The sequence below is a fragment of the Corapipo altera genome, unplaced genomic scaffold, assembly GCF_003945725.1.
Source record: "Corapipo altera isolate COAL_440 unplaced genomic scaffold, ASM394572v1 63, whole genome shotgun sequence".
NCBI lineage: Eukaryota > Metazoa > Chordata > Aves > Passeriformes > Pipridae > Corapipo > Corapipo altera.
The window spans coordinates 2,975,106-3,002,691 of record NW_020884928.1 but is presented as its reverse complement, the minus strand read 5'-3'; the positions used below and the strand labels follow the sequence as shown (position 1 = coordinate 3,002,691).

The following is a 27,586-nucleotide window of genomic DNA, read 5'->3' as shown; positions in this document are numbered from 1 at the left end:
TGTAATAACACTGCTTGCAGTTGTACACATGCCCAGGTCTAGGTTTCTCTGACCTTGGCTGTCCTGCACAGTGTCACAGGCTGTCTGAGGACCTGCAGAAGTTTTAAGAGGAAGAACTTGGAGTAGAGTTAAATACAAGTAAAGGGAACTGCAGGGAGTAAGTGTGAGTCTTCTAAATAACAAAATGGTTATAAGCCTTTTCTTTCCTCTGCATAAACTTGCTCACGAACACATATATGCCTTGTGGGAATGGAAGCAAACTCCATCTCTTCAAAGTTATTATCACTAAATTTTTTACACAAAGATACTTTCTTCTACACTTTGTGTAGAAAATTCTGAGACTGTAGTACAAGGCACCCAAAATCAGCCCTTGCTGTAGAAAGTAGACCTTTTTATCCAAGTCTTCCAAATTTCATAACTGAATAGTTGAAGATGGAACATATTGGGAACCACAGAAGTCTATCTTGAGAAATTCTGTTGTCATCCTGGACTATGTACTTCTTCCCTTGCATCTTCAGTGGCTCTTAAAAGAAGATGAAAAAATTGTGTGGGGACAAATAAACAGCTATACGCATGGAAAATCCAGATATAATTGTAGATGCACTCTGCAAGCATAATGTGCTGCTGATGGGAATATGATGGTGTCAGTTCTCAAGAAAGGGCATTTTTTGATGCTTTGGGAAACAATGTGAAAAATGCACAAGAACCAGTGTTAGAGGCTAGTTTTTTGGCAGCTGTAATTTGCAATTCAAAGTGTTTGGAGTGGAGATTTCTTGGCCAAACTAAATAATGGAAAAGAAGCACAGTAAAAACAATCAATAAATTCAGTAAGAGCAGAGAGAGGCACACATAATTAGTGCATGTCTACCATGTGCACTTGACTGCATACACGGCTGAAGCTGACACAAGAGATTTTGGGGAGCAGTCTGGTGTCAGGCATCCTGTTAATTTCCTTAGATTAATTCTTTCACCTTCTACACCTTCATTGACCATATCATCTGCTCCATCTGGCAAAGTCTGCACTGCTGATTGTAGAAACCCTGAGCATGCTTTTGTTTTGCATTTCCCTTTGTACTTCACAGTTTATCTAATGGCTCACTGTCAAATGCTAAACCTAGAGGCAGAAAAATATGGATATTAACATGACATAGACTGTGAAAACGGAAATCCATCACTGCTGTGTGGAATCTACATTAACATGTTCAAAAGAATATGATAAATATTCTATGAATCTAGGAAAGGATTGCTTTTTTTTCATTTCTGTGTATATTTTGTCCCCATTGTTGTCTATAGAAATTTTGTCTGTGGATCTGAGAAAGAATATGCCAGAACTTTACTGGCTAAATTATGCAACTGATAATCCTGTTGAAAACCTAAAGTTTTAAAGTTAACACTCATCACCCATCTTGAGTTGTAGACCAAGACATATGTGTCCATGAATGGAATTTTAATGGCAAAAGAGTTTTACAGAAGTATCATCTCTCTAATCCAATGTTAGATACACTTCAGATTGCTTCTGGTCCGACGATTCCCAAGGGAGCCTTTATGTGGCCACAAATTGCACAGCACCTGATTCAGAAAGGCAACTGTGGGTCTCAAAGGCAAGAAGCAGTCACATGGCTAATGCTGCATCATGGCATGCTGGGGACTAGTCTGGTTTGGGTGGCCCACTGTGCTTTGTGTAACCCAGCAAGCCTGGTCTCAGCAGCTCCCTCTTGACATTCTCAGTTGTTTTTATGACTGATTGCTTCTATTGCCAACCATATACCAGGAAGATACTTGCTTTGTGATCAGCACAAGAGAACTGCTTAGTTGGGAAGCTACAAGTCAACCATCTTTGCTGTGTGCTCTGTTAAAGCACTTGTTGAAATGACAGTGAGTAACAGGGCTGAAGCATTGCAATATGAATTCTTACTTCTAATATTGCAAAATGCAAAAGGACAATAGTGTTGTAATCCTATAGCATACCTTATTTTTGTATCTTATTTGTTATTATTGTGTTGTATAAAATGGGACAAAGTTTATTTTAAAGTTATTATCACATTTTGCACTCAGATCTTTTCAATGCAGAAGATAAAAATAATGCATTTTATTGTTGTATAATTAGCCAGAGTGTTTGGTAGAGATTGCTAAATCCGTCACGGACTGTTTTCCACCTACTGCTTAGCTAGATTATGGGAATTTCTTGCATAACACAGCATAGAATGTTATCAAGGAAACACCTGACCTAAAACTGAGGCCCTACTTTCTTGCTTTAGAACGGTGTGTGACTATTCTTTAAGACAGAGAATAAGCCAGGCTGCTGTAGTTTGTTTTTAGCTTGTAGATGAGTCTTACTCTGACCTCAGTCCTTGTGAGCATCTTAGTAGATCCATTGCTTTCATTAGGCTTTCTTATCTGAATAGCAATTATTTCCATGAATAAGCATTTGTGGTCGTGAGCTCTTAATCAGTTGTGCAATTGCCAAGTCTTAATAATGCACAGCGTGTTCTGCATGCAGTTACTCTGCCATTTGCCCTCAGCATCACCATGAAAGTCCTCCATTGCAAGTGGGTGACCATGTCCTGACTTCCATGATTTCATTTACCCTATTTACCTTTCCAGCGTTTTCTAAAGTGATGCTTAATCATAACAAACATTTGTTGAAGCCTTCCCTAAATTGAAAGGACTGCATGGAGATATTAATTGACGAAGAACAGCAAAACTGGCCTTTGGCTTTCTCCAGCCTCATGTGGGAGTCATGTCACTGAATCCTTTCTGTTTCCTGTTTCCTCTGATTGCCTTGGCTGGATGGAAATTTTGAATGAGTTTAATCTGTGGACAGTAACAAGTCCAAATGCAAATTGAAAGTTTCTGGTCTGCACTCATGTCTGGCCTGCTGACTGCTCAGCTTCTTCCTTCAGTATTGCTCTCTGTGGAATTGTGTCACTCACAGTTCATCAGTAAGTATATGGGATGATCGATAGTGTTACTTGTGGCTTTTGTAATTATATGAAGACTCATTCAGGAGTAGGGATAGGTCAGATCTCTCAAACAGATGTATTTGAGCTATGAGACTACTATAATTCTGTGATATGTTAAAGGCAGTAGGAGAATATTTAATTAGCGAATCTAGTAACTCCAAACTTTGATTACAATTAAGAACGTGCAATGCGTGATTGTCCACAGTATGAAATCTTATTGCTCCAGTTGTGATAAGTGCAGGGAAATATGGCCTAATAAAAGAAGATTACTTTCTTGTCTACACTGGAAGAAAGGAGACTCTTGTTTCCTCCATTGTAACTCCAGGGCTATTTGTGTTCTTACATTATCAGCAGTTTGCCATGGCTCTGACTTACTTACAAAAGAATCGCTAGAATTTAGTAATCTTGCTTTGATTTTACCTCCTTTGTATTTGTAGTAGCCTTGACTTTTTGCATTTTTTATTTGAAGAGGAGTGAAATTATCTGAAGGTGCTGAGAGAAAAGGCGAGTAAAAATGCTGCCATTTGTATGTCTTCAACTCCTTGCACAAGATGCTGCTCTCCATTGAGGCAAACATCAAACCTTTGTCGCACTGCACTGTGAGGCAGTGAGGGGGAGGTGAGCGTGTCTTCAAAAGCAATGCTGTAAAGACAGTTGAATTACTTTTCTCTCCTTTGTTTTTTTTTAATAATTCTGCTCTCTACCTGATTAACTAGACAATTTAGACTCAGTAAGGTGGAGATTTTTAACATATATTCTTACTTTGTTCACAGATCTCCACTCTGATTGCTTTCCCTGTGCACTGTAAAACTGAGATCCTGACACTGGTCCTGACTCTTGTAGAGTCGGGGTGGAAGGGAAATGTCATCTTCTTCTTTCACCAAAGTTGTGATAATTCAGTTCTGTAGCTCTCACACATTCTTGTCCTTTGTTCTCTACCTAAAACATAGGCTGTACAGGATTCTATCATGTGGGAATTTGTTATACACATTATTACTAGAGATCTGTTGGAGGCACGTCTGTTACTTTTATATACAAGACAATCTCTCCAGTCAAAACAGGATGTGCTCCTTCTATCCATTTCTTGCCCCCAAGTCTGGCTACCTAGCTACAGTCCCTCTTGTGCATTGGCTTTTGACAGATGATTTGACTCTTAAAGTGAGAAAAAAAATCCAAAAAAGTCCCTTGCAGCTTGGTGAGGTGATTTGGCTGACCAAGTGTTCAGGCTAAAGTTAAGAGTCAGCACAGGGCAACAGGGCAGGACCGTATGACCAGGAGGAGAAGAGAGAGAAGGGATTGCTCTGGTAACAGAGAACCTGAGGGCTCTGTTCCGTGGTCTTGTCAGGTCAGGCTCTGGGCCATGGAAGTTTCTACTGCCTGTCATCTAGCTCTGGAAACAACATAAGAGAGGTCCTATATTAAATAGTGTACCAGCTTTGTGTACTCACTGAAGATGAGTTTTGCCTCATAACTCATGTAACTGTGTAAATAAAGCATACTCAAGGATTAAGTAAGTTTGCATTGGCATTTCCTACCTTTCAAGAACCGTTCCTTATGAAGGTTTATTGGCACAGAGCATTTCTGGAAGAAAAAGGACAAGAAGGATAAGGTGAGAAGAGGCTGAGGGGCCTGGGACTGTTAAACCCTAAGGAAAAATGGTGAGGGAGGACCTCACGGCTGTCTGCAGCTAAAAATAAAAGGTGATAGGACAAGTAGAAATGGACACAAGTTGCAACAAAAGAAATCTAGTTAGATTTTAGGGAAAAAAAATTGCAAGATCGGTCGTGGTTTGAGGAAGGGGTTGGACCACATGACCCTCAGAGATAATTAATCTCTGAATAATGATCCTAAGATTTTTTTGATATGTCGTGTACTGATGACCTGTTATATCTCTCTGATAAATCACGCTGGCTCCTATTTGTTTGCTTTAAAGACATAATTCTTTTTAGTCTCTTATCCTTTCTGCTGATTTTGGTGATTGTTATTTGTCTTTTTAAAATAAGTAAAAAAAAAAGCAAACTTGGTTTGTCCTGCAGTATCAATCCCGTAATTCTGTCTTCATAGAATCATAGAATCATAGAATCATAGAATCATAGAATCAACCGGGTTGGAAAAGACTTCCAAGATTATAGATCCAACCCTTGATCCAACACCGCCATGGTTACCAGACCATGGCACTAAGTGCCACATCCAGTCTCATCTTAAAAACCTCCAGGGATGGTGAATCCACCACCTCCCTGGGCAGCCCATTCCAATGTCTGATTACTCTCTCTGTAAAAAATTTCTTCCTAATACCCAACTTAAACCTCCCCTGGCAGAGGGCCCATGCCCTCTTGTCCTACTGCTGGTTGCCAGGGAAAAGAGATCAACGCCCACCTGGCTACAACCTCCTTTCAGGTAGTCTTCTCACACTATAAACTGATCATGATTGGTCACAGATAAATTCTTTTGTACTGCAAGTTCATCAACTTCAATGTTACATAATATTGATCTACCAGGATTATTAGATTGCACACTTCTGGCTTGCTGAGTTCTGGTTGTTGATGGAGTTTGTCTGACAGATGTCCTGGCCACTATCCACATTCCTCCTGTTCTGAAAAACAGAGGACATTAGTCTGCAAGTCTGCTGAGCCAAGTGCTTTCGTAACCTCTACATTTATTTTCATTATTTTGGGAAGACATCAGGAAACTGAACTTTGCATTTTTGCTTACAGACTTATATATGCTAAAATCCAAATGTAAAATATTTAATACCCCCATTTTCTTACTTGATTAACTATATAGTTGCAATATGGCTGAGTTCATAAAATTACATGGTACAAATATGACAAAAATTTTGGAGAAATTAAGAAAACTTGAATTTTAGAGTTCAAATGAGTAAATGACTACTCTCAATACAAACCCGAAAACTCAGCTGTGTTAAATCTTTGACTCCAAACTGACCTTAATTTAAAAAGGAAGAACAGAAAACATGGAAAGAGAAAAACAAATTTTTGGCAGGAACACAGCTAGACAGTCACTTGGGTAGAAAAAAAAATGAGAGTTCACTCTCTCCAAAATATCTCATGATCTCACAAATGTCACTAATTTCTTTATTGTGCAGTTGGCTCTGCACAGAGGTTAGGAGTGCTGCGGAAGGCTCCCCACAGAATAATGAATAAGCTATTTGAAGATATCTTAGTGTGTGGGTTACAAAAAGGGTAGAAAGGTTTTGTTCGGTTTCATTTGTTTTTCACGACAGTTGTTTTGTTGGGAACCAAGTTTTGCCTTGGAGCCTGAACAGACATTTTTCCTGCTATGCAGAGAGCAGGGAAGGTTTTGATACCTCACAAACACTGTTTGCTTTTGCTGATCACAAGCTCCCTGTGGAAGGTCTTATACTGCCTGTGATCGGGAGTCAATGCTGAAAACAGAGAGATGGTCTCATCCAGTAAAATCTGTGGCATTGAATCCGGCCAGTGTTCAGTCTCCCCAGCTTGACCCTTTTGATGTTTAGTGCCAGCTGCTTCAGATGTGAAACACATTATAATGCATTTTATATACCTGTTTTTTCTAATTTTAAAATGTGGTGAGGTTGGTTTGTTTGGCATGTTTTCCCCTAAATCACATCTCACTAGTTACTTTTTGAGACTTTAAGCCTACTTTTAATATTTCAATTTAATGGCTTAAGTACATACACTCTGTTTGAAAAAAGAATGAAAAGGGAAAAAATAAAACCTACAGATCTAGTATATGGTTTTTTTTCCCTCTTGGAAATGAAAGTGGAAGCATACCTTGCTGATTAGTAGCTGTTAAGCAATAATAGTTTTTACAGTATTCCTGTTTCTACCAAAAGAGATATGGTTTGGGATACAACAAAATATCCTAAAAATAAATTTAATACACATGTGAAAATGTGAAAGCTAGTGCTTAAAAATCCCACTATGACACGTTAAATGTAGCTATCCTTTTTTCTAAACTCTGTAGGATTTTTTGAGGTTTGTTTTTAAACTCTCCTTAGCAAAACTATATAATGACAGTTATTTTTCCCTAATCTTTTCCTAAAACTTTCAACAACTGTCATCTATGCTTTATGAGAATCAGAATGATGTCATCCCGTGGTCAGAATGAATATTTACAAGTTCTGATACAAACACATTGACCTGCTGGTGTTATAAAAGTTCATTCTGTGGGTTTCAACTGAGATCACCAAAACATATGTTTAAAAGATATCCTGATGTCCTAGACCATTTCAAACACTGGCATCATCTATGAAGTCCTATGTTGTAAGATTTCTGTATTGATCTCTTCTTTCTTTTACTAAAATGTATTCCCTTATTCGTTTCATTGCTGCATGTAGGCTAGACTTCATCACTGACTCTTTTTGAGGCCTGGATTTTTTTACACCAGGAAATTATTGGAAAAAATGTAAAAATGAGATATAGCCATAATTCTCCCCTACAATTTAGTTAACCTTATCTCGTCTCTCTGTACATTCTTCATCTGAGTTTCCTATTTATATATTTTATATTCTGATCTGAGAGATGCAGAGAATCTATCTCTTCCAACAAGGTTTTACAATTACTCATAGTTTAATTAAAATAATTTTTCATGTTGGCATCCTTTTTAGGTTATACTAAAACTATCCTGTAGACTAAATTATTATTTCTCCTAATATTAAGGAAAGCTTTCCTGTCTTTCCCCTTCATTTCTTGCCTTTTAACCATCATCACACTTTCTGGAAGGCAGCTTCTATGAGCAGCAAACAAATTAACAGGAATTGAAAGGATTTACACAAAAGTGTAAGAACAAAATACTTTAAGAATTGTTTTGCGGTAGGAAAGAAAAAGAGATAGCTTTTTATAACCACAGCTAGACAGCTCTGACAGGGCATATGTCATTTTGAAATAGAGTTAAAGCTGAAACTGCTCAAAGCATAAAACAAAAAAGGCATTTGGGGTCTAACATTATTTCAACCCAGCCTATGCTCTTTCATGTCTAATTGCTTAATTGCAGTTTACTGTACATTTTAATGGCATAAACTCTGAATCACTCAAACTAAAACAATGTATGATGCTGTTGTGCTCACTGCATTTTCTCAGTCTAAGTGGAATTCATTAATGTGCCTAGTCAAGCAAATGAAATGATCTTTTGTGCCATTTGCCCTTGCTCCTTCCTGCTTTTCTCAACTGACTATCATCTTTGTGGGGGTTAAAAGCTTTGCAAGTGAAAAAGGGAAGGGATAACAAGTGAGTAATGAGTTACTTTTTTTTTTTGTGGTATTGAAAACAGCAAAAAATATTCATTCACAATACAGATTAATTCAACATTTAGCAGAGAACAACAGGTTTCCATTTTTCAAAAACAGATCCCTGATTTGTTGACTGTTGATTTATCTTGACCACTGAAGCATGTTATAGTCTTAACACACTATTGAACTTTCAGATAGTCCTTCAGAGTGTCTTTAAAACCTTGTTGATGTTCAGCAAATTATTTCACCATTAACTAAACTGTAAATCAGTAAGTCAGTTCCTACCACCTTTTACTTTATTTCCTTTTCCTTTTTTCTTTTTTCTTTTTCTTTTTTCCTCTTTCCTCCCTTTCCTTTTCCCCTCTTTTTCATGCAACAGAACACAAAAGCTAAATAGCTTCTTTTGAAATTTGCATGGTTTTGTTTGTAGTAAAACCAGGATTTCAATGTAGATTATTGACTACTACAACCAAACAGCTACATGAGTAGTAGGGAAGTAGTTTTGTAGTATGCTAATGAACTCACCAGTTTTTGGTATACTTTGATAAATCATGATGGCTGCATGCCATATTACAAATGAGAGTTACAATCAAATTTCTCTTTTACTGGGTTCTGGTGATTTTTTTAAGTGCTTTGCTTGAGGTCATCATTGTTAGAGTTCAAATTAAAGCTTGGCTGTAGTCAGAGTGATAAATATTTGATAGACATTCACTGAAAACATCAGTAGCTGTTTTGGATGATAGACTTCAGAGAGAAACAGGACCCACTAGCTGTGGAATGAATAGCTGCTTCTTTTTTCCTCGTTAATCCATCAGGTGTGCCCTAATCAAGGGAGGAAAGGAGCAAAAAGAAAAACAACCTCATTGAAATCAGGCATGGAAGGTAAAGTGTTTCCAACAAATCAACAGTAAAACTATATTTGACTTCTATGGGACCCATGTGGAACCTATAACAAATGCAAAATTCCTTTCCTGAGTTTTCTTCAGAGGTGGTGGATGTTTTTTTGCAGTTGAGCTGGTTCCAGAGCAGATCATGGTCCTTGCTTTTCACTAGGAACTACCTAATACTGGCATGCAACGTTATATTGTGCTGTCTGCATTGGCTACTTAGTCTTCCAAAACAGTAGCCAGCGGACTGGGACTCAGCTCAAGTCCCAGGTAAAAGCAGAGAGTCAGAGCCTGGAAAACAGAGCAGTGAGTTAAGGCTAGTGCCCAAACCTGGGTGTAGTCATAGGAGCAATGTGCCACCACAATACTTCTAAAATAGTCCTTGTTTACGTTAGTATTTGCTCTTGGAGTACAACTTTTCTGTATTCTATCACAGACTCTTACTGGTCATTCATGCTGCCTTGGACCAGTCTCTGAGAAAGTTTCTCACCTAGAGACCACATTTACCCAAATGATAGATGCTTTATCTTTGCTGTGCCAGTGCCTGACCTGCAGACTCGTAATACTGAGCCTGGTGCTTGTATGGTTATTTTATTCCCTTAGGAGTTTTATTCCCACGGGTTATGAAGTGGTGATACAGACAATAGCGGTATAAGTTGGTGCCACAGATGCAAATGAGAATCTTTGCCTGTTGCCAAACTCAAACTGGTGGTGGAAATCAGTTGCTGGTAGAAAGACCGACTTATAAAAAGATATTTTCTGCCTTAGCTAAGCAACTTTTTATTTTTACATCTTGATCACTGCAAGAATGATTTTTCAGTCCTAGTGCTACTTTTCTCCCAGGCCAATTGCCAAGTGCCAAAATGAACAATTTTTTAACTTTGAAAAAGTATACAAACTTTAGGAAATGTAGAGTTAAATAAAAGTGAGAACAATACCACCTTACAGATGGCTGTTTCAAGACGTAATCTATTTCATATAAAAAAATACACCCTTCTCTTTTCTTACGAGTGAAATTATGTCACAAGCAGTGACAGGGAAAAAACAAAACTCAGTAAACCACATTAAATAGCCTGTTCTGTTTAACAGAAGATCAAGCAGCACCAGAGTGGTATTTCAAAGGTATTCTTCATTCATAGCTATGTGTAAAGAGGTATTCTGCCCTTCTGATCCTGTGAGTAGACAGGGTACTGAAATGCACAGTTGTTCTGCTATAAATATTTTTTAAAAAAATACTATTTTTGTACATTTCAGCACCGTGTCTTTTGAGACAGAACAAAGAAATATTTGATCACGTACAGAGAGATATGCACCATCCACATAAATACAGGAACTGCAGCCAGCCTTAGATTTCCTAGCATATAGAATCTTCCTCTAGCTACAGTAGTGTGAATAGCCTGTTTCCATAAGGCACCCTAAAGCAAAGTATTAGTTAGTGGTTAGGTTTTTTCTCTGAGATGATTTCTGCTCTGGTGTAATCACTATGGCTCAATTCCACAAGCACAAACAAGGAGTAGTTTTACTCAAGTTTTTTTGAACAAGTGAAGCAATTAAATAATGTTTGAGCTTTCTTATCCCAAATGTCTATACATACATTTTCACACACAGGCTACAAATAATTTCTCAAATGTAAATAAAAACACTATGATTTCTGGCCTGTTGTGCCTCTGAGGGCTCTGTTAGCTCATGAAGTTTGGAACACACCTCTGAAGCCCAGAGGGAGCAGCTTGTGTACATCCCTGCTCGTGCCAGTAGCAGAAAACATCCAGTCAGAGAGCCCAGTCCTGTCCCTGCTTGCTTCATCCACACTACCTGCCTGCTGGTGACAAAAATGGGTGCCACTGGTCCCTACTAGCACCTTGAATCCCCTGTGTCACTGGCTCTGCCAGAGGAGCCCAGGATTGTGCTTTCCCTTTCCTGTGATGTGCTCTGAGATCCAGTCTAGAGATGTGTCTACCCACTCCTCTTTATTTCCTATGAGCAGAGGTACCTCTTTTATATATAAAGTGATAAGTCAGGACTTTCCATTTGTATTTAAACTGTCAGGCACTTATGTAAGCAAAAAGTGAAACAGGATAATCATTCTCAATTTCCATTTTTAAGTATAGTGGTCAAGTACCTTGTAGATCAGTGAAACAGAGTAGGATTTCCAGCACACAGTACAAATAAAGTTTAAAAGCATAACTCTCATTAGTGCAAGTGGTGTGGCTGGTTTTCTCCACACTGAAAATACACCTATTACATTCATCTCAGATCCACTTAATTGCTGCTTGCCATTGATCCAACTCCAATTCTGGCTACTGAAGTGCAATGCTGGCATTAGAAAGAGCAGGATTCCTTCGAAATGAAGGTTCACTTCCAGGAAATTCAGGCCTGTGCTCAGATATACTGGGCCAATTTTACTGGCAGTGGTAAAATTCTCTGTTTTTAAATCCTGGCATTAAATTCTCTGCTGTTAAACTCATTCAGTAAATGAATGTGAAGTCTATTTATATGTTCTCTGTGTAATTTTGAATTTACATGTGCTCAGTTTTTGTCAATCTCAAAACGCATCTCTTAGCAGCTGAGAAGAACTAATGATATTTCAAGTTCTCTTTCTTAATGGCAGGGTGACCAAAGTGCCCCTTGGCTTCCTCTGTGTCACATGAGTCAGGATTGTTCTGTGTAGATGTTTTGAAGATGCTGGTCTGGTTTATCTTCTACTCTGAGAGACTGGTCCTCACCTCATTCACTATGGAAAGCAAAAATGCTGTGTTTGGTGTGACTGGCAAATGCAATCATATCTTACTAGTCACACTTACGCAGGCTTTTGAGGGTTTTGGCAGGGAGGATTGATTTAGCACAGTGTCTGTGGAAGGTTTTTTTTTGCAATAAGTACAGATTTTTGCAGGACTCCAGGTGTTCCTGTAGCTTAAAATTAGAGATGAATTCCTACTCATCCTAATCCTTCCAGTATTCTACCGACAGGAGGAATATGTGCTCTTTCAAGGGTAGGGATATATTAAAAGAAAGGACTTGATGTTGACTAGACTTACTGCAATGGAAACCAAAATAGTCATCGTGTCTCTGCTGCCAAAGCTCAGTTAACTGTCCAAGGCATTATGGTAGTAGTGAACTTGAACTTCTTTTTTAGGGAAAGTTGTTTTGGCCAAAGAGAGTGTATTTGACATCAAGAAATATTGCAGCCTGCGTCATTTACTTCTCCTGTATGACTTTGTTTTGTATTTCACTGTGTCTTTATTGACTTATCTGAATAGCAATTCTGTCATGTGACAGAACGGTATTGTGTACATAAGAATCATTCTCAAATACAATTCAAAGGCCACAGACTTGTTCCGAAGATCTGAGCACGTTACTGAACGCATCAACGTGATCAAATTGCAAAATGCATTAACAAATCTATAGTTTCTTTTAACTTTAAAGCCTCGAGGACTGTGAAAATCTGTAACAGTGAAATAGTTGTGACAGCATTGATGTCCACATGTTAGCAAAGTCTCAGTAACAGCACAACCCAAAAGAAGCAATACTTACACTAATGTACCATAACTATTAAAAAGAGAAACGGAAAACTAAGAATAATTGAGAGGCCAGAGAGAGATAATACATTAGCCAGAGCAGAATAAATGTTCAACTAATGTCGATCTGCCAGGATGGGAAAAGCTCTAAGTCTAAATCCACATAATTCTCTCAGATCTCATCTACAAATTCGCATTAGTCATGAATACCAAATACACTGATTAAAAAAGTACATCTGTAAGCTAAGTAGTCTAGAACAAAAACAAAAAAAAACACTGGAAAAACCATCTACTGGTGTGATGACATGGTTTCCAGACCAAGCAAACAAAAGAAAACAAAACAGGAAGAAAGTGAAATCTGCAGAAATTGTGTCTTGTGTACAACCTCTTAATTGCTAGCAGGCTTTTTTTACCATGATTCAGAGAACAGATGGTGTCCCTGTTATTTGTAAATTGGTTGTAGTACTTGAGAAATTAATAAAACGCTGCAAGTTAATACATTTAAGTTGCACTGTTACATTGCACCAGGTTTGTGCATTGTGACATCTGTATCCAGCCATTTTCTGACCTTATTTATTTTTAACAGGGTTTTATTTATTTATTTTTAACAGGGTTTGGGTTGGTTGGGTGGGTTTTGTCTACTGTAGGAAATGCTTATTCAAAGGATCAATGCCCTACCAAGACTGGTGATACATAATGAAAGTGAGCTTCAGTTTAATCTTTGTTCTTCTGTATTTTTTTACAGAGATAGTTGGAAATTCCAATTCATGTTTATGCTGAAAACAAATGGGAATATTTGTAGTAGCATTTTTTTTTTCAGATTACATGGCCAAAATGATAGACTACATCATATTATTTGAAATGAAGGATAATGTTCTAATATATACTGGTACATAGGGGAAACTGTAATGGTATTTCCTGGGAATTCAGAAAGGTATTTTTGCCCATAGAGATTTATTTTTTTTTTTTCATACACAGACCTTTTTTCTCCTTAATCTCCTCAACTTCTTCACTGAATACATAGAACAAAAACATGACATTATGACAGGTTTCAATTTGAAATGCAGAAAATTTAAAAAAAAAATCAAGGCCACCCAATTGCACTAAAAACAGGGTAACACAAAAAGAACCTGTCTAGAAAATGAGGTATTTTTAAAAGCAAACACTCTATGTTCCAGAGAAATCCTGGTGAAAACATTTATTCTAGTAGAGAGGCACCTCATTTAGCAGAAAGACATTAAGTGTCTTAATGACTGAAGGCTTCAATCAAACATATTAAGGCTTGAAATGAGACATGATTTTAAAATAGTTAGAAGAGAAGAGAAATAGAGAAAACCTTGGACATGTATTTGGCAGATTCTCCTTTACACAAAATCTTTAGAGTTGTTTGCATGTCTTTCTGAATGCTATGATGTTGCTTACTGGAGGTAATGGGCTTGATCTGGAGATGGAGACGTGCATGTGCACACTGAGCTAAATCCGGTCCTCTGCCAGCATCCAGAACTGGATCCATCGCTGGACTCCAGCACCTTTTGTAGCTTGAAATCTTATGAGGAACTTAGAGTCAGGGAAAGTCAAGCCCTCAAGGTTAAGTTCTCTTTGTTTTAAGGATAGTGTGATGGCAAACCATGCTGAAACTTGATAACAGACAAAACTACCCATTAAGAAGTGGTCAAGAGCAGCTTTTCAACTTGAGTGATCAATTCTGGATCCATTAAAGTGTGAATCTGAGGAGGTTATGTTCATCCAACAAAAATGGAGAGAGAGCATCTGCATGTTAAGGGATACCTGAGAGGTGATATATGGAGACAATGGTTCTCACCCCTTTGTTGCAACCTTCCAGAACAAGTGCGTTCAGGCTCAGCCTGCCTGTGGGGAACCTGTGCATTAGCTCCTTGCTAAAACCAGAGATGCATGGTCCAGTTTCATGTAGTGCATCTGCAGGGTTGGGCAGTGTCCTGTCCCAGGGCCAGGCAGGAGCTGCTGTCACAGGTGAGGGGAGGGTGAGTCCTGTCCTGCCACGCAGCTCTCACAACCTGCTGAATGGGTCAGGAGCCCCCCAGTCATACCATATGAGCAGGTATTTGCTTCTGCAACCACCTCCTTTCCTTTCTGTCCTTTTGCTTACCCATCCACCTTTCCCTGAGAAGATGATTTCTGGTGCTTTTTATTGTCTTCAGTATCAGAAAATACCGTAAAGGATTATGTAGACTAATTGTTAGAGAATATCAGTGAATGAATGAATGACTCTCTAAATGAATGACTGAAAGACTGCTGTTTTCATTTTACTTGAATTCTGTTCAAGGCAGCATCAAATGCTGTTTTCTTCCTCATTCATTCCTAGGGGATATTTTGCTGTTGTGTGTGTGCTGGGCACTCGATTGTAAGCATTGCTGTAGAAACCTGTGTGAAACGTGGAGGGAGGGAGGGAGAGAGGGATGGCTGTAGAGAGAAGAAAGCTTGGAAATGTGTGCATGTGGCTTGAAAGCACACAGTGAATGCAACTCAAGGTGAATAGCTGCCTTAATAAGGAGCTAGTTTGGGGGTTTTTTTCTTCAGTAGAGTGTTTCCTTGTAGTTTTCTGGCGCTTAGTGCAAGAAACATTCCCCCTCCTGGAATCATGAGAAGTGATGTCAAAAATTACTCTGGTTTAAAACTCTCTGAAGCAATGGCAGGTAATTTTGAATTATTTAGTTTTTTCTTATGAAAATAACAGGGTAGTGGGATAACTCCACCCAAATATTACCAAGTATTGAAAATACCAAGAAAAAATTCAGTAATTTAATAAAAGTATAATATTAGGAAAGAAGGACACATTTTGGTTCTAATTGATTTTCACTACATCCCTTTCAATCACAGAAAATTGTATTGTTTTTGTTCTACAAATATTGTCAAGATAATTCACTTACCCTTTTTAACTTATTACAGGGCTTTCATGGAGTGGATTTTTAATTAAAAAATAAAAGGCAAGACTCAGCCTTTTTTTATTTGGACCACTCAGTTTGCATTTCAATCTTTTTTATGGATGCCTTATTGAGTCCTTAGTTGCATGTCATTTACACCCTCTGCATCTACCCTTTGATGTGGTTTGAAATGAGTGGAGCTGTCTCATTCAAATTTGGCAGACTTTTCCATCTAAAAATTCCCACACACCTTTTTCTGCAATCCAGTTTTACAGGAGAAAAGAAATAATGCTTGCAACAACAGAGGCAGCATTCATGAAAAAATGAAACCAGGCACTGATTGCAGGAGATAGAGCCCACAACAAGCCACCCTAAGTTATATGGTTCTCACTGATTTAATTCCCGAAGGAGGAAAGAACTTACAATTAAACTGCATGAAAATTGGAGGTTCTGTGTTGTATGTGGTCTCAGAGTTATGTAGCAACATTTACCTCCCTGCTGAGTTTTCACTTCCAAGCAGTTTAGCTGTATATGTGTGTCTAGTTTATTGCTTATTTTATTTTTCCTTGCCTTTTTTACTTTCCCCAATCTTATTCCCCAGTATGATATTTCTGGTAGCAGGATGCAGGGTTTGGATGAATGACTCCACAGGGGTTCTCCTGCTCAGTATTCTGCAGGGGTTCTCCTCAAAACCCTTTAGAGCCCGCTGGCAGTGAGCAGGCACAGCTGACATGTGACCTCATGACAGCTTTCCTCTGGCACTGCCCAACACCCTCTGGAATATCATTACTAATTCTTATTTGTTAAATTCTGACACTGTGCCAGACAGAAATACCAAGTCAGTTCTGGTTTCAGAGAGCCATAGTCCAGAGAAACGTAAAAGGGTAAATACGTAAAAGGGGAGACTGAAGAGGGAAAATAAATTTATATGTAGTTGTAATGTGTATGTTTAATGCATAAACATGCTGTTAGAGTCCCCTGACCACAGAATCAAACTTCCAAACAGATTTATAGCAGGTGTCTTACAGTAGATTTAGCCTTTGTACCTGAATAAAGATGTTAATAATCAAGAGGAATGATGCTAGATGAGAAGGAGCTTAACAGGAATAAGACCGCACTTTGATGAGCTGGCAAGTGCTCTCCTAATAAGTTCAAATCAACTGACTACAATAGCACAGTTTTCATCTTGTTTAAATGGTGGTGATCCTCCTGTGTCTACTGGGGCTACTTTCATTTACATGACACCAAAAGCTGATGTCTTAGGATTTTACAAATCTTTAATTTGAATTTTAATAAACCTACACTACCTTATTTCCCTTCAGAAATGACTGCAAACTCTGTTTATAGTTCTGCAATATATATTTATCATTTTCTATGCAAACTATTTACAGGTACCTATGTGATGAGCACTATTAATCCTTTATAACAATAGAAGTGTTTGCTGCGTTTTGTTTTAAATAGTTTATCCTGTCCACTTTTCTGCTACCTCTACATTTGCTCCATTTATTTTCTTCCTACTCCCGTTATCAGGGAGTTTCTCACTGCCTTGCAGAAACATGCTAAGTAGCTTGACAAATGTTTGTCATATGTAGTTCATTCTTTTTCTCCCTTCTCCAAGTGGGAGATTGTTTATCCAACAGTGTTGTACTTTTAAGGGGGGGTTGTAAATTATGTGTGCACTATATATATGCTATAAAATACTGTGTTAACAAAATCAAAGAGTTTCTATTGCGCTTGGGAAAAAACAAGACGGTGAGGTTTTTAGCTCCCACAGAAAATTGTTCTGGTCTGAAAACTGTCTTCTGCACAGCTGAGCTTTATTCACTTGCGATAAACTCTTTTTCTGTCTGTAGCTATAGCAGCCTTATTATAGAAGGAGATCATTAGATTTCTTGGCTAAAAGAAATAGCACATGGAAGCTGAGATGGCATTTGTCACTGTAGAAGCAAACATCACTATCATTCTTGGCTTAGAGTTGATTGCTTCGATTGCTCTGTTGTAGACCAGCTGGCAAGAAACAAATTTGGGTCATCATTTGGGAAGAAAAGAAGACATCAATATACATGATTTTTTCTTCTATCCCTAATCATGTCAAATGCCTACACATGATTCATTCCATTGTCCATTACTTTCAAAGTTCCGTATGTGCTTAGGAGATTATTATTTGTATGACTATCACTTCTGTTTTCCTAATATTGAGAATATTTGTTTGATGTATGTAAGATTTGTAGTTTTATGTCCCATTCTTCATGGGACACAGGCAAAATCTTTAGGAAAACTGCAAGATTCCATTTCTATAGTATCAAAATTTCTGTCAGTTTTCTCATTCTCTTGGTAAATTATGGTGAGATTTCTTTATTTCTTGTGTTACAAGTACTGATTTTATTCATCATCCATTTTTTTTCCATAGTTGTTCATTGTGAATGCATTCAGGCCATGGAGTGAAGTAAAAGGAAAAAAAAAGTCAGTTTACATTTAGCAAGCAGAGGAGAATTTATGTTAACTCATTTCTACATTGGAATTTTTCATTAATTTTTGCATTTGTTTGAGATTTTACCTTTTGATCTGTAGGGCAGGGACCACTGTAAATGTGTTATGCCTGATGCCAGTAATTCATGCAGAATGAATGGACTGTGATGAATGGCTTTGTTTCAACAACTGAAGTAAACAGATGAAAATTTTTACCTTGAGACCTAATAAGAGATGATGAATGAGAATTTCTGCTGAAAAAGAAGTAAGGTGTACTTTTCTAGGGCATACCATAGTTCTGACAAATCCCTGGGAATATGATGAAAAACAGTCAAGCACCATGGAAATACATACTTTTCCAAACAGAGAAAGTGAGGCAGTCAGTGAAACATGACTTCATAGAATCGTAGAACATCCTTAGTTGGAAGGGACCCACTAGGGTCAAGTCCCTTGGTCTACAAAGTGATAAGAGCTGGTGTAAGTGAGACCTCCATTTCTCTTTTGCTCTATTTGTAAGGCTAAAAACAGGGCAGCTCTTTCAAATTTCAAACTTAATTTAGATGGAACAGAAAAGGTGTCGGCATTGTTAGGCTTTCTCTCCTCTGTGGGGAAATGATTATCTAAAATGCTGTTTCAGGCATTGAATTTTTGCTGGTTCCAAGCCGGGACACCATGACATTTTAATTTTAGGCTCTGTTAACCAATACCTTGCAGTTCTCAAATCCGTTGGATGTTTTGATATATTTGGAGTCTGGCCTAGCTTTGGCAAATTGTTTCCAATTATAATCTCACCACCACAAAACATGAAGGCCAGCATTGTCAGGCTTGCTCCTTGCTAAAGGCACCTGACCATCTTTTTTACTTATCGGAACTGTGTCTTGTATCCCTGAGCTGGAAACCTCTTAATAGAGGTTACAAGAATTTGCACACATTGAATACTCCCACTACAAATGCTATTAAATTAAATAAACACTTGTTAATGAGAGCTAAAAGTAAAATACAGAGAAATATGCCAAATTGCTTGGAGTGATATAAAAGGCTTAGTGCATCCCTACAATATCCCAGGATAGGTGGAATTTACTCAATTAAATCAATAGCCTGCAGTCTATGTTTACAAAATAGCAATCTCCATTTAATGAATCAAATTGTCTTTTTTTTTAATCAGCAACCGTAAGACACACTGTGTACAATGAAATGACTTCTTTAGAGTTGTCTCTGTCTTTTTTCCTTCCTTCTACTTCCACCTTTTCTCATTTTCCTGTAAATTTGATGAAAGGAATTCTGACTCCTTGCAGCATACGCTGACAAGGAACTGTGAGACTCTCAGTCTCTCTTGGAAGGCACTGCAAACTGAAGAACAGAACTTTCACTTCTCCCCTTGGTATTGTTTGATTGCCTGTGCTTTGCCCCAGAACACAGTAAAAACCACTGTTGATGGATTGACTGCATTCATTTGCACATATGACATTGTTAACAGCATTTTAAGCAGAGGATGTATTCAGCATGAAGCTCTCTCAATTAATGTATCTGAAATCACCAGCTTTACTGTAGCATTCAGAAATGTGTATTCATTAAAAATTTAATAACTCGATGATATAGCTTTAACTGCATGAGTGGTTTAGACATGTACACATGCCTGCCTCCTGAAAGTCAAACCTGGGACACTTCCAGGTGTTCATAGTGATCTGTCCTGCTTCTTTTTTCTGTATTGTTGAATCCAAGGCTGCTGGATTTTTCTAAATCAGCACAGTAGTACATCAGTGTTTTTAAAACTAAGTTTAAGCTTGTGGAGTTCATGAAAATGAGATGTGTCTGAAATGTTTTGCTGAATAGGGAGAGGTAGACAGAAGAGATGGGCAGGAAGAAGGGTTACTATTTAGCATCATCTGTACTACATCTCAGGGTGTACACCTGACTGTCTTAGTGCTGTGATGGATCCCTAGCAAGATATATTTTTGTACAGGTTCAACCAAAGACAAAAAACAAAAGAGACTCCAAGGCCCTGTGATAATTGGTAGAGGGATCAGGACAATAGGTAGTGATTTCATTGATCCTTTTGGTAACAGGGAATAATAATGATAGGATTAGGCAGATCTATCCAATCAATGCAAATCTCCAAAGTTGCTCGGGTTTTTTGACCATGGGATAATCTACTCAATCCCTGATCTACTGACACCTGGTGGGATGCACCTATCTCAGAGGGGAAAAAGAGTTCTAGCACGAGAGCTAGCAGGGCCTGTTGATAAAGCTTTAAACTAGCTTGGAATGGAGAAGGCTCACCTATGATGAGCGATGGGTTGATGTGCCAAAACTTGAGGAAACGAGCACTAATATGATCCCTCAATCTGCTGCAGATGGTGTTGGCTACAATGTACCCACACCTGAAATGTTTCTGCACCAATGCAGGTGGCATGAGGAACAAAGGAGAAGCTTGAAGTCTCTTAGCCCAGTCTCTTAGATTTGACATCACTGGCATAAGTGAAACCTGATGAGAAGAGTCCTGTGGCTGAAGTGCCCTGTTAGATGGTTACAGGCTCTTCAGAGGGATAGGCAGGGCAGAAGAGGCAGAGGGGTGGCACTGTACGTAATAGAAGGATTAGAATGTATGGAGCTCACAGTTGGCAATGGCACAGTGGAGAGTCTCTGGGTAAGAATCAAGGGACAAACAAGTAATGTGGATGTCATTGTGGTAGTCTACTATAGACCTCCCAGCCAGGACAACAACATCAATGATTTATTCCTTGAGGAACTAAGTGACACTCCCAAGTCAACTGCCCTTGTCCTTTTGGGGGACTTCAGCTTCCCAGAAATTAACTGTAAGCATCACACACTTGGTATAGCCTGGGCCAGAAGATTCCTGAAAAAGCTGGAGGACAACTTTATGGAACAGATCCTAAGAGAGCTGACTCCAAAAGATGCCCTCCTTGATCTACTGCTTCTCAACAGAGTGGATCTCGTGAGCAAAGTAGAGATTTGCAGCCATCTTGCCACAGTGACCACGAGGCAATTGAGTTTAAAATCTTTTCACAGCAGGAAAAGTACTAGCAAAACCTCAACTCTGGGCATGAGGAGAGCAAACTTCAGGCTGCTCAGGGAGTTAGTGAGTAAGGTCCCCGGGAAAATGTTTTTGCCGGTGCTGGGGCCCATCAGTGCTGGTCACTTTTTAAACATCACCTCCTAAGGGCACAAGAGCAGCAATTCCCGACTTTCAGAAGTCAAGCAGGTGAGGCAGAAGGCTGGTTTGGCTGAGCAGGGATCTTCTCTTCAAAATAAGTCAAAAAAGGAAGGTGAATGCCCAGTGTAAGCAAGGTCAGGTGATGTGGGAAGAATACAAAGATGCTGCTTACCACTGTAGGGAGAAAACCTGTGCAGCCAAAGCTCAACTGGAGTTGAAACTGGCCAGAAGTATGGGAGACAGGAAAAAGAGTTTTTCAAATACATGGATGGTGATGGGCACTATGGAAATACCATCGGCCTGTTGCAGGATGAGGATGGTCACCTCACAAACAGGGACAGAGACAAGGCAGAGCTGTTTGACGCTTACTATACCTCTGTCTTCAACACAGATGACAGACCAAGGGGGTTTCAGTGCCCTGAGCTGGAGGACTGTGACTGCAAGAATGATAAACTCCCAGTCAATCCTGAAATTGTGCAGGATCTGCTGCTCCAGCTGGATCCCTACAAATCTATAGGGCCTGGTGGGATTCATCCAAGAATTCTCAAAGAGGTGGCTGATGTCATCGCAAAACCTCTCTCGATGGTTTCTGAGTTGTCTTGGGAATCTGGAGAGATCCCAGTTGACTGGAAGCTGGTGAACATTGTCCAAATTTTCAAGAAGGGCAGGAAGGCGGAGTTGGACTCAATGTGAAAGTGACACTGGATCTTGTGCTAAGTGAGTTTACAGAAACCTGACTTACGTAACATGCAGGTTAAGAGGGTTGATAGTGATAACTAAATATCACTTTCTGAACATTTCTGCATACCCTTAAAAGAATATTCTAATCCTGTATTTACTTGTATGCTGGCTATAGATATGTGTCCATAAACAAAGGAGAATCTGATTTCAGGGGGGGTGGCAGGGAAGAAAAAGGTGGTTTTAATGTTCCTGAGCAGAGCCAATTTGTTATTTCACTAATTTCCACTTTGATAGTTGTGTAAGCTGCACTCCTACTGAGTAAATGCCCTGTAGTCCTGTGAAAATAAGGTGGCCTGATTTAAGAATTTGTGCAACTGCAAAAGGCAGAATGATCCCCTGAGTAAAATACTAGACAAGGACTTCTCATACTTGTGAGATTTGCTTTGTTCCTTTTTTCCTTTATGATGTTTGCCAGATTACTGTGGTCAAAATCAACAAGTCTGTATATCTTGGGTGCATAAATTTGTTGCTAGGTATGGGTCTGACTTATTTTTTTGGAAATCATTTCATGAACTGTAACTGCCTATAGAGCTGGGTTAGCCTGAGTCTAATTGGTTTATTATCCAGGATCAACTTGTAACCAGTAGGGAGAGGTAAGTACCACAAGGTTTGAGTCAGCCCAGTCTAAGGCAGGTGTGTGAAATGCTGGGACAAATAAAATTCTGAGTCTGCTGGTGTGTTGTCTGTCTTTCAACATTGTAAGAGCTGAAGCACCTAATTCAGACTAAATATAACTAGTAACTCTGAGTTGCAAAAGTTAAGTGAAATAAATCTCTATCTGGTTTTTTTCTCCTCTGTGGTCAGGACAGTAGATAAATACTGTGAAATAAAAACTCTAGAAACTGTGCAGTGCTTATTTCAGTGACTGAGACTTATTACTGTTTTTGTCTCTCCCACCACTGTAAAGTCTGAACACCTGTATATCTTAGCTTTAAACATGGACAAATACTCACAGAATGTTAAGAAAGTAGAGAAAAGGTGCTTCCTTGAGGCTGGTTCAGCTTTAACCAAATTTAATGCATATAATTCAGTATGCCTATTTTCAAAAACTTAGAAAACCATTCTCGTTTTGGTAGGGGTTTTTGTTTTGTACGTTTGGTTTTGTGGGTTTTGGTGGATTTTTTGTGATTTGAGGTTTGTTTGGTTTTTGTCTTAGGTAAGTCTAAGTAGAATATTCTATAGGGAAATACTGCTTCATATTGTATGTTATTGTCAGAGATGAGGGAATGTTTTGGGAGGCTGAATCAAAGAAAATCCAGTAATTTCTTTTTTCTTCTAAATTTTAACTTTTTTTTTTTTAATAAATACTCTCTGATTAATTTAATTGGCTTTGAGAAGAGTACTAGAGCATACAAATTTTTTTCTTAATGTTTACCTGTCACTTTATTATGACATATATTTATTTTAAGTTTCAGAAACTTTCTTAAATTGCCTTCAGATTTTTGTGCTGCTCTAGAAGCTGAGAGAATAGGTCAACTGTACAAAAGTGAGGTTTTCAGTACATATACTATTTAATATCGGATGCTTGATTTAAAATGACATTGGTAATTCTGGCTTTAGGATGTATACAAAATTCTCATCACAATTACATTACATTACATCTAAATTGCAACATTTTCCATTACTCACAGAATCCTGGAATGTCTTGGGTTTGAAGGTATCTTAAAGCTCATCTACTTCTAGCCCCCCTGTAATGGCAGGGACACCAACTTGATCGGGTTTCTCAGACAGCCATCCAACCTGGCTTTGAACATTTCCAGGGACATCCACTTCTCTGGGAAACCTGTTCCAGTGGCTCACCACCCTCACAGTAGAGAACTTCTTCTTAATATCTAATCTAAATGTACCCTCTTCCAGTTTAAAGCCATTACCTCTCATCCTATCACTACATGACCTTGTAAACTCGTATTTAAGCCATGGCTTTATTTTTCTTTTTGCTTTTATTTCTGTCTTCTTTGAAAGGGTTAGATCCAGCAAAACTCTGCCACTTTTAAGCGAAGTGATGCTGGCTGTGGTTGTTGATGCTCAGAACATGACTGATGGTGCTTAGCATCAAGCAGAATCAGCTCCCCTGCATGTGCTAAATCTCCTCATAGACTATTTAATCTGCAAACAGAGTTGTTATCTTTCAGCAGGAGTTTTCTCTAGATTCCATTTCTAAAAGCAACTGCAAGACTAGATAAGAAATTATATCAGAGTGAAATAAGAAATGGAAAAAGAAAGAAAGGAGAATAAAAAATGGGATGTGTTATAGAAGAGCAGATAAATATTTGAAAGAGAATTGTTATAAAATATTTAAAATTACATTCTTATTCTTCTAAGCCTTACAATCACAGAGATCTTTTATATTTCTGTTATTTTAATATATAAATTAATACATCCAGGGGCTTCAAATGACCTGATGATCTTGCTACTTCAGTCAGTATTTATCTTGAAGAGCATGCAAGCTAGACAATTAATCCATCAGCAAAAGTAGTATTTCAAAAATCAATATGTTCTTGATGTATTTTATTTTAATTTTTTTTTTTATTTTTTATTTAAGGCGTCTTTACTTAGGTAGAGCTCTCATTTTGCCTTTTTTAGAACTTTTGATTGTGAAACCAAATCTGTTGCTTTCCCTTTCCCTAAGTTCAGTGCTGGAGGCAGAGGGATGTCTACTGATAGACAGACTGCTGTTCTCAGTCCCGTTCACTGCACAGGATTAAAACCACAGTATATTGCATGTAAATGCTTGTTAGAAGTAATGTGAACGCCTGAATCAAGTTGTGATTCCTCAGCCTGATGAGGAGCCTGTTGCAAAAAAGGGGCAATAGCAGAGTTATGGAATTGAACAGTCTGCTAAGAACAACTTTCCTGACACTTTCTAATCTTGGGAAAAAATAATTTCTTGATCCGTTGCCAGTCTTGTTTGTCGGCAGTCCTATCCTGAAGTTGGGATATAATATGAACATTATTTACTTTCCTGATGAAAGCTTACTGGTCCAGACTGTGAAGAAAAAAATGCAAACTTTGTACTATCTTATCAGAAAAAATAGCTTGTTGATTTGTAAAAATGCGAGATTTGTACTATCTTATCAGAAAAAATAGTTTGTTGATTGATTCTCTTTCTTTTTATTTCTCTATTTGTAAAGTGATTTTTATAAAATTTGTGGGTTTATGTGCAGTGTTTAACTGCACTGTTTAACTGTTAACATGAAGTAGCTGTGTTTTTGTCTTTCCCAAATCTTTGTTCGCGAAGCCCAGCCATGATGATGATTTTTGTCTTTTGTGTAATGTATTTGTTGTTTACAATATACCATAGTTTTTGCTACCACTTACTTTACATTGTAAGCAAAAATCTATTCTTCATTAAACTGCAACCTTGTTAGATATTTTGATGGATGATGCTTTGCATCATGGCAGAAGAGGCTAAGCGCCTGACCTGCTGGCCATTGTTCTCAGTACTCTGTCAACACAGTCCCTTACGACATTCTGTTCAGAATCTGCCTTCTGATTTAATAATAGAAGAATTTTGTTAATATGTATTCTGTTCCCTGAGGAAGCAAACTATGCAATGATTAATAGCCTCAAACATCTATAAATGTTTACGCTGAGTATTTTGCATTGCTTTGCAAACAGTAAGTTCCACAATATTTTTTCTAACATACATTGTGTTAAGTATTTTCTACTTATCTTTTCTATTTGAATTCTTCCTGCTATGTTGTTTACATGTGGCTAAAATGAATCACCTAACATTATGCATTACCAAAACCTTTTGCATTAGGCTTTGAATATGTCCTCACAGAAGATGATGGTGATTGCCCTTTGCATGGGCATGCACAACTTCAGTTTAATCTCATTAGCTTCCTTGCCAGCAGAAGTGCAAGTGCAGCAAATTCTTTGTGATCCAAGAATGCATTGATCCCAAGCACACCTCTGGAGCTACCTTGTCTTTGGTAACCTGTCTGGCTTAGATTAAAGTTGTCGTGTTCCACAACTGTAGACAAAAACCTTCATGCTCAGAATTTATTTTCTGGGTAGACATTTCGCCTGTGTCAGCTCACATGCACCATTAACCCATACACAGGAAAATCATTCAAATGTTAATATTTTCCTAGCACTATTATTATTGCTACTTTTTATTTTACAAGAAAACGCCAACCTTTATGGTGATTTTAATACACCTGGCTAACAAGCATTTTTGGACATCAAACAGGTTTTCATAGTTTAATGCCATTTATATAATAGTGTGAAATTATTCAAATCAGTGCCAGAAATGCAATTTCTAGTCTTTTTGAGGATAGACTTAGAAATTAAGAATATTACATAGAATCTTGAACAAAATACTTTTGAACTGATGTGCAAGTGAAATCAGAGGTTACTGCCAGGCATCAAAGTGGTGATTCTAGATTTTAAATTCAAATTTAGTAAAATTCGGACCTCAAAAATGTGGCTGGTTTTAGAATCTTTCCAATCAAATTTTTTTAAAGCACTCTGAACCGTGCTATTACTTGAAACATCTCAAAGTAATATTCCTGAAAACAGATTTTTTTATAGTACGCAAACTGAAATAAACATAGCTTGAGAGAAAAGGAACATCTATATAAACATCACCTTTGTATTATAAAAATACTGTATCCATGTTGAGATGTGGCAGACAATCCATTCGGATATTAACCTTAGCAGCACATAGGACTGCTTAAACAGTATAAATTAACAGTTCAGAAACTTTCTCTTGCATTACACTGCAAATTTATTTGTTTGTTTGTTTGTTCATTTATGAGTATCAAGCACAGAGGTTTTATTCTTGTCTTTGTGTTTCAGACTGGGAAGTAAAATGTGTGGCTCCAAAACAGGGAACTAGGTACCCTAGAAGTTTAATGCTTGGGTCCTGCATATGCCATCAAGATCAGACGTTTAGGTTTTCACAGTGCTGGATCAGGGATCTAGGAAGAGGCCTGGCAATGTTCATCATTTTAGCTAATCTTAGGTAGTTAGAGAAACAAATAATTGTAAAGTGATGCTTATGAGGGGGAAAAAAAGCTAACTTCACAAATGACCCTTGACCTACTGACCATTAGTACTGAAGGGTTATGGTGGATAGTTCTATGAAAGATTCAGTTACATCCACAGGAGTGGTCCTGTAGAAATAGAAATATAGGGCTTATTAGGAAAATAATAGAAAGCTAAACATGACAACATCACTGGGCAATTGCAACATTTCACAAGGCAGTTTTACATTGAGTACTGTGTACTGTCATGGTCTCTTTCTCCCAGAAACAGTGCAGTAGAACTTGGAATTGTTCAGAGCAAGGCACCAAGGATAATCCAAGGTTGTTAAGCTTCTCAATATATTTTCATTTCCTAATGTTATCATAGTGTCTACAACAGGATGATAGATCAAAATGTTAAAGCTAGGAAGGAGGTTATTTTTTAACTGGTGCTATGACACATTAATTTTATGATAGGAATCCTTCTTCATGTGTTGTCTAGATAAAGTTGACAATAAACAACTTCTGCAGTAGCTTCTCAAATGAAGTATTTGCAATTTCAGGTACTGTGCATCAATTGCTTTATCCTAAACCTGTTATCACAGCCCTATCCCAATCACGTGTTTCTTTTCATCTTTTTCAGAAAGAAAGGTGTGTTCTTCTTTTTTTTATCTGTGGGAAGAAGGTCTCCAAGAACCTAGCATATTTCACCAATAAATCTTCATTTTATTAA

General features: G+C 38.0%; 1 protein-coding gene and 1 long non-coding RNA gene across 2 annotated transcripts in view; both read left to right on the top strand.

The window, feature by feature from the left end:
- PLXDC2 (plexin domain containing 2) overlaps positions 1-27,586 on the top strand; it is a 255,655-nt gene that overhangs the window by 43,530 nt on the left and 184,539 nt on the right. The window lies entirely within an intron of this gene.
- Positions 45-27,586, top strand: LOC113954441. Its single transcript, XR_003530200.1, has 3 exons — positions 45-163; positions 24,268-24,355; positions 27,497-27,586. It is a non-coding gene; the product is annotated as an uncharacterized LOC113954441 (long non-coding RNA).